Source organism: Gossypium hirsutum, chromosome A01 (assembly GCF_007990345.1).
Source record: "Gossypium hirsutum isolate 1008001.06 chromosome A01, Gossypium_hirsutum_v2.1, whole genome shotgun sequence".
Taxonomy (NCBI): Eukaryota; Viridiplantae; Streptophyta; class Magnoliopsida; order Malvales; family Malvaceae; genus Gossypium; species Gossypium hirsutum.
In genome coordinates this window covers 2,166,662-2,174,665 of record NC_053424.1, presented here as the reverse complement: position 1 = coordinate 2,174,665, position 8,004 = coordinate 2,166,662, and positions in this window count along the sequence as shown.

Genomic DNA, 8,004 nt, shown 5'->3' with positions numbered 1-8,004 from the left:
GTAACCAAAGCGTCACTCCCTCCTTTTGATTATGTCGTGACGCTGACTGAATCCAATCCATAACCCCGGAAACGAAACGAAATAATTACTAGTGCCCGATCGAAATGTCACGTAAGGTACTGCCGCTCCCGGAAGAGCTAATTCGGATAGTGAGGGAAGAAAGAGAAAGGAGTGGCTGTAATTCGAAAACGGCAAAGAGTGCTTACTCATTCTAGACGATCAAGGGATGAATAGTCTTGGACTGGTGGGATCCTAAGAGTTCGACTTCCTTTTATTCCCTTAGAGATGAAAGAGCCATCGAGGTTTAGCCCTTTATCAGCTTCTCTCGGAGGAGTCATAGTCCCATTCATACGATCCTGAAGTTGGGGGAGTTAGACTTACTATCCCACTTTCACTTGGTCTCGCTTTTGAGACGTCCTGCTGTTAGGAAGCCTGTTTCCATCGAAGAGTCCGGTATCATGGTCTACCTTCTTACAGCATCGATACCGAGCTTTGGCCTACCTTTCTCAAGCCTCTTCCCGTTTCTAGAGAAAGGCAGTCCCGTAAGCCTTAGGAGATATCAGGAAAAGCTATTATAGTAGCCCCCCTATCCGGGCTTTATGACTCTATATTCATATTCATGCGAGCAACTTAGTCCCTGTGATCCTGGAAGTAATGCAAGCGTGTTCTTATCCAATCAATCCCTATTGCTCAATCCAGTGGCATCGAAAGTCTTCTTCTTTCGTTCCTTGGGCTGTTGGAGGCATTCAAAAGGCGTCTTCAACAATGAAAGTGACCTTATCTTTGTTAAAAAAGCCATATTTGGTGTGGAAAGCTCTCCCCCCTCGTACGTTGGTCTCGATCCTCTCGTATCGTATTCACTCTAGCTTCTTTTTTCCTCTTCCTTTACCTTTCGATTTCAAGAAGACAGTGCCAGATCTTTATACAGTTGCAAAGGTACCCTTCTTGATCAAGCTTGAGTGCTGTCGATTACTTTCTTTCCTGTTGAAGGAATACCCGCTGCTAGAGTACTCGTAAGAGCTGCCAAGGCGCTGACTGAAAGGATGATAGGATTATCCTCTTTTGGGAAGGATTAGGCCTTAGACTGGAACAATTCTAAAAAAGAAAAAGGGGGCGTTGCGTTCTTCCTGTCTTGAGGTAGGTATGCTTACGTGATTGAGGATTGAAGTAGGATATGTCCCTATATGATGCAGAGGGTATATGATTGGAAGACTGGCAGGAATACTTAATTAATGCTTACAACGGTAGAAGGACTAAAAGGAACTTATCATCATCAGACAAAAGGAGAGGGGTATGGGCCTACAGAAGGAAAAAGATTCACGCCCTCTACTTAACAAATGAACGAATCAAGACAATATCAGACTGGGAGGAAGACTGCGACTATTCTTAGACCACTTCGACTTAGGGTTAAAGTGAGGGTAGTCATGAGGCTAATTGGTAGTTATGCTTACAAAGGATCAAGAAAAAAGCATTGAAACTTCCACGATTAAGCCATAGGGGACTACTTTCAATACAGAATTTCCGAAAGAATCTCAATTGGAAAACTGTTATCAAAGCGGGGATTTTTCCTTGTAAAGGGCCCTCACGTAAGACTTTCATCTTCAACTTCATGATCGGGTGTACTATATGGACTAGACGGCCTATGGGATATACTTTCAAGCCGAGGCATTCCGAACTCATGGGGCAACTTTTACATCGATCGTGAAAGAAGAAGGCTCGGAAAAAGAAAAGAGACTTCAACCCTTAGCTTCACTTCAGGGGTTTCCCAGTCTCAAGGCAAAGGAAATGTCGTAAGCAAGAAAGACGATCGGGAAGGATTACAAACCTGAAAGAACGTACCCACGCTCTACGATAACAACTGACCGACTGGACGAGAGACGTAGTCCGCCCGGAAGGTAAGCAACTACTGGAACTCAAAGCACCCTCACACCTGACTCTGATTCAACAACAAAAGGAAATGCGCCAAGCGAGAGCTTTGACATCACTCGTGACTCAAGAAGGGAAGAAACTTCACTCGCACAACCAACAAAGAGAAAAGGAGGACTTTCGGCGGATGACGAGGGAAAGTACCCTCAGGCCAAATGAAATTCAACCTGATACGATTGATTCCCTTGCCTCAAAGGTAGAACCTTAGTGTTGGGGCTATGCTATTCCACATCAACAGCAAATGAGAGAGCAATATAAGACAGACAAGAGCCAGACAGAAGAGCAAGACAAAGAACTCAAGCAAAAGTAACTGGACCACCGGAAAGAGAGTATGGAACCTGAAAAAAAGGCTCTTGCACCTCGAAAGAAAGGCAAAGCAAACTGCCTTGTAGATTCCAGTATGAACTCAAGGCAATTCACTCTTGTAACGAAGGTAAAGTCTTTTCCAACCCAATATGCTCAACCCTGAATGAGATTGATTTGAGGACTGGGTTTGAAGCAATTGAGAAGCGGTTGTTCGTCTGTAATCTTACCTTGAGTGAAAAAAGGAATAGCCGTTCTCTCCTGACCTAGTTTCACTGAGACGAAAGTGGGCTATAGGACTGATCAAAGAGACTATCTGTCTTTCGGGACATGCATCCTATCCTAAGAAAGAGGGGTACGTGTGTTCTCCAAGCCCAGTTCAACTAGCTGATCCGAGGAAAGCATAAAGAGATAGATCAGTTGCTGCCAAAGCTATAGACTCAGGTCTAACAAGGGGCTATCAAGCTTCTCACTAAAGGTGCTCATCAATACCTATTCTTCTTGGTTGTTCCCGACTAGCTGAACCCGAAGAGTGAGTTAGAAGGACCGCTATCAACTTATTCAGAATTCCTTTTGGGAGATTCCTCATTTAAGGAGCTTGAGAATAGGGTGATCGGATCGTTCCAATGAGGGAAGCCTGCCCATCGAGTTGAGTGGAGATTCTAAAGGAAAAGGTAAAGGTAATGGCACCACTACTGCTTTCTATCCTCCTGGTCGTTTTGGTTGTTTATTGATAGAACGTAAGACGACTTCTTATTGATCCGAGAATTTTTGGGTTTCCCCTTCTAGGGAACCTGAGTATGAGGATTAGCTTACCAAGAAAGCCTATAATATAAGTGGCTGGCACCCTTTGTGTCTAAGTTGGATTGGGTTAGAGGATATGGAAAGGTATCTTATTATATGATCTGAAAAGAAAAGAGATCAAAGTCTAGTTCCACTTTCATTAATGTGCGGGTAAACTTAGTATGACGCCTAACCCAGTAAGAATATCTTGTCCGGCTTAAGACCAGACCTGGCTTTGAGTGAGTCGAGTAAATAGATGGCATTTCCAAGGTTCTCTTTCTAGATGGAATCAATCCTATCTCGCCAGAGCGTGTGGGAAAGGTAAGACTCTTTTTCTATTCCTTGGAGAGTAAGAGCATTCGATACTTTCAGTCCTGGGAAAGATCATTTAATAGAGAGACGGGAGTAAATCATTTCGCATAGCCGGGCTCTTGCCCATTCTTTCTTTCGTGGGCATGTACTAAAGGAAGCGTAGAAGTAGGAGTAGGAATAGCAGGCACTGGTCTTGACCCTTACCCCCCGGAAGGGGTTCTAAGACCCTTAGTCTAATTAGACTGAATTAGTGGTAGTATGCCTTTCCTGATTTCTTATTTTCTTCGCTATACCTTTACTGTTTGGAGGAAGAGAATCAGCTGTTACAGACCCGGTTGTGAAAGAAGGCAAGTCTACTGACTTGGCTCTTTGAAGGATAACATCCCTTGTTAATGTACGAGGAGGGGGACTAGAAGAAAGATGCCCACAATCCGATGCTAGAGGAACTGAACTGCCAGTATATCAAGATCTTAAGTATGAAAGGGATCCCCTAATGAAGTTAATCAGACAAAGTAGATTATCTCATGGAGTGAGCAAAGACAGATTCGTCATGGTTCGTTCTTTCAGTCAGAAGGGCTGCTCTTCCTGCTTTAGTCAATCAATGCGGAGGTACCTTTCTTCGCTTAGTAGCACTATTCTTGCAATAGGGGTTAGGTTAGGGCTATCCTTTTCATTCTCAGTCCTTGGGCGATTCAGTCCAAAGAGGAAAGGCCAAAGGTAGTGCGGGTGACCCAGTTCTTTAGGTATTGGCCCAAGTCGTCAATCGGAGTAGGACTACCGGTGATTCCACCTTGGAACGAGCAAGCTATCTTCTTACGGGGTGGCGGTGGGCTAGCCCTTTTCCTCGCTGCTTTGATCTGCTATCAGACTGGAATTGGGTGTAGCTGTACACAGGAGGGTAGGGGCCTCTCTCCCTAAAGAAAGACAAAGCAGCCTACGTGGGCGAGGGTGGAAGGGAACCTCTGTTGGAGGAGGACTTTATCGCCTATAGGAAAGGTGAAAATGCAACTCGTCTATTATTACTTAGTTGTGCCTAAGACATGCTAATTGGAGAAGTACTGGATGGACGCCCAGAGGAAGATATCGCTCTTTCGAGATGAAGTCCTCAGTCTCGTAGTCTCAAGTCAAGGTTTTTGGCAAGGCCAGCTAGTGCGGGTGATGGGTCCAAGATTCAAAGGATCGAAATCGAGCTCTAAACGCTGGGCCTACGTAGAGAAGTACGGACGCTTACTTGTAGCCATTGCTCAATCTGGCTCCGAAAGAGGAGTCTTAGCGCCTTCAGCCGGTCTTGTATAGAAGGGTCTGGGCCCTAGTCGCTAGCTCTATCCCACCCGGCTTGGTCCATTTGATCAGTGAGTCTCGCTCTTCGATCAAAGGAAATTTTGTCTTGCATGAAAGAAGGATCGGGTTAGTGATCCAAGATCATGTCAAGGCTCTTGTGCGTCGCCGGCTCCCACTTCGCTTTGTGATTATTGGGGTGCTATAGTGTCTTTGCCTCCTCTACTGAGAGAAAGTTGTGGGTAGGACCCCTGTTTACGATGGCCGAGTCTTCTTCCCATTGATTCCCACTTTAACGTGGATGAGCCCCTTTCTCACCGACTTGGGTTTAGATTTGTTTGGCCATGGCATTGATCAACTGTCTAGATCTCCCAATGTGACTCCTCATAAGAAAGGTAGTTAACGAAGTTAATCTCATCTGGCTCCTCCTCACTTAGCTTTTCTGTGAGAGAGTGGATGGCCTTTTTTATTCCCTTTCCCAGTGAGGTCCATTGCATAGGAAAGAATGAAGCTCACGTGGCTTTTGTCCCTACCTTCCTTTCTTTTTTTCCTGATGGTGCTTATGGGTGGAAGACTGACCTGAGCCATCCTTGTCACCACTGTCTTACTTTTCCTTCTCTCGCCCCCCTTTTCCTTGGGCATTCTTGTTAGCCTTGTACTTGGCGGAGTCTTTCTTCTTCAAGTATATCAGCTTCTCTGCTGCCGCCATTTCCGATGCGAGGTATTTTAACCCCACGCCGCTCCTGATGGCAACTTCTTTAGCGCGGCACTTGTACGCTAACAACTTGACCCCGAAGAAAGTCCAGTGCTAGCGAACCCTTATTTGAGACATCATCTCCCGTAAGCTGCTCTCTCTCGCTTACAAAAAACTTCCATTCCTCTCGTGTTAGTACGGGAGGGAAGTGCTCATAAGGACCACCACTGCATTTGGTCAAAAGACAGGCCCCGCTGTTCCATCTACCACAAGGAAGGCGCTGACTTTAGTGGTCTTACCCATTGTCAGATCCACCGAAATGAGCCCTTTTGTTTGAGACACGCCACCATCAAAGCTGGTAACTGAGACTTCGGAAGGGATCAAATCTTGCTCGGACTTGGACAGCCTCCTTACCATTCTGAGTGGCAGTATATTCACTGCGGAAACATTGTCCACCAAGACTCTAGACACCGGCTTTCCATCGATGTGAGCTCTGATGTATAGAGGCCTCAGATGCTTGGTCATTTCTTCTGGTGGCTTCTCAAAAGTCACTCTACTGGCTCTGGTCTCTGGAAGAGACGGAGTCTTACCTTTAGAACTTTCTTCCATTACTGACTGTCATTTAGCACGAGAGCCTTGGATCGTCATCAGGGTTGTGTCAGTTTATTGCCATAACGCTGGGTCCCTGCTCACCTCTGATCTGTCTGTTGGCTCCAGACCAGAATCAACCTCTGCAATCTCCGCAACTGGAGGAGAGTCATTTTATTCCACATCCTCATCCAGTTACTGGGTTTATTCTCCTTTGGACCAAAGACCCGGGTTTTTTCGTAGTTTTTCGCCACCTTTGGAGTGAAAGCAATAAAGCCAAAGCAACTAGCTTTTAGTAAGAGAAAGACAAAGAAGTCTTGTTTATACAAGACAAAGTTATAAGTAAATCGGAAAGTCTTTTGATTTAAATTCAATTTCTTGCCCCATTCCCCTTGCTTCCTATCCCTCAGTGGCCCCTTTCTGGTGAACAAGAGAGAAGAGAGTGGTCTTGGTAGCACGTCAAGAGAGTAGCGAGCCCAACTAACGATCTTATTGAGGAGCATAGATGCCAAAGGCCAGTGAGTAAGAATAGTATCCTTGTGAAGCTAAGGTCAGCCAACCACAAGGTAGTCCGTATGATTCAAAGAGATAGGGGGAGGGTAGCCATGATGCGGCTTGTACAAGGAGTCAGATAAGGAGTTCTAAGTCAAGCTTGGTCAGATCTTATCCTCGATGGATGGGACTCTCTCTCCTACTTATTTAGCGAGCCCTATAGGTGTTACCGGCACCTCTTACTCTGATTTGATCTTTAACCCTTGGGCAGGCAATAAGCATTATCTAAGTCCCTAGTCTGAGTTTGATCTATGGGTCAGTCTTGCAAAGACGGATTCCTGGAAGAAGAGCAGGATTCGCGGTCAGCTCTCTCATCATAAATAAAGAAGTGAAAATGAAGACTCGGACTCGGCTACCGGCTGCCAATGGGATAGCACCGGAGCTACTGCCATCCTCTTTCCTTCTCTATTCTTTCGCGCATTTCATCTTTTTCCTTTAAAGAAAGAAAAAGGCGGTGGTTAGAAAAGGAAAGCTGGCTCGACCGAAAGACCCTATTTTGGGCAGCCTATTCGTAGACAAAGAAAGCCGATTCGCCAATTATTATTCCTTTACTTTTAATCAAGGTCTTTCCCGAGGAAGAGGGAAGCAAGCAAAGCTAGCCCCGGATCGTAGGGGAAAGAGTGTTGTAACCGAAGTAGACTACCGAACGGGTGTGGGGGAGAATATCGCCAAAGGTTCAATTTCTGATTCCTCTCCAACGGTTAACTCAAGGGATTCTATTCTATTTTTTCTAGGTAAAACCGAGAACTCGATTGCGGGTGAAGCCTTAGTTGTCACTGGTGGTGGAGGAAAGGCGTAATCTGACTATTGAAAGAAAGACAAGCGCCATCTTCTTCTATAACTATAACACCCTTTCTCTAGTCTCTAGCTTCTAAAGAGGGTGCCCTTTCTTTTTCAACTGTCCAAACTCTCGGCTTGAAAGAATCTCTCCTTACTCCATCGTCTGCATCAATAAGAGCATACTCTCTTTCGAAGAGAGCTGCAAGGGCAAGTTTACCCTTGATCTTCAAGTGAGTCCACTCAGCCTTATGACAGAGTTCCATGTCCTAGATATCAAGGCAACCTTCAATCAATTTTTGGGAGACTCATCAAGCTGGGGCAATCTCTTCTACATATCATCAGTGTTTGAAATTCCGCTACAAAGGAAGCATCGTTACGATCCAAGCCGACAACGAAGTCAGACTATCTGCTGAGGAGGAGATTATTAACATTGTGAATAACCTTTCATCGACCGAGGTGGAAGAAACCATTGGGCCATTCTCCGGCTATCGATTTCGATATGGAACTGCCCGTCTATTGAGACGGAGATTAAGCTTTGTTATGTTGTGTACAGGCGCTCTTTGTTAACCCGTCTGGTGCGCAGCTGTATGCCTGTGTAGGTGGTCCCCACGCGGGGAGCTCTTGGGCTTTTTCCGCTCGACCGCACCTACATGAAGAAAGGTTTTTCTAATTGAATGCATGGGTGGGTTCTCCGACTGGATTGGGTTTGTGTTCTGTGACTGGCCTTTCTCTTGTTGTTGTGGATTGCGTGCAGCTTGACCGATAGCGAGAGGAGGTGAAGGCTTGCT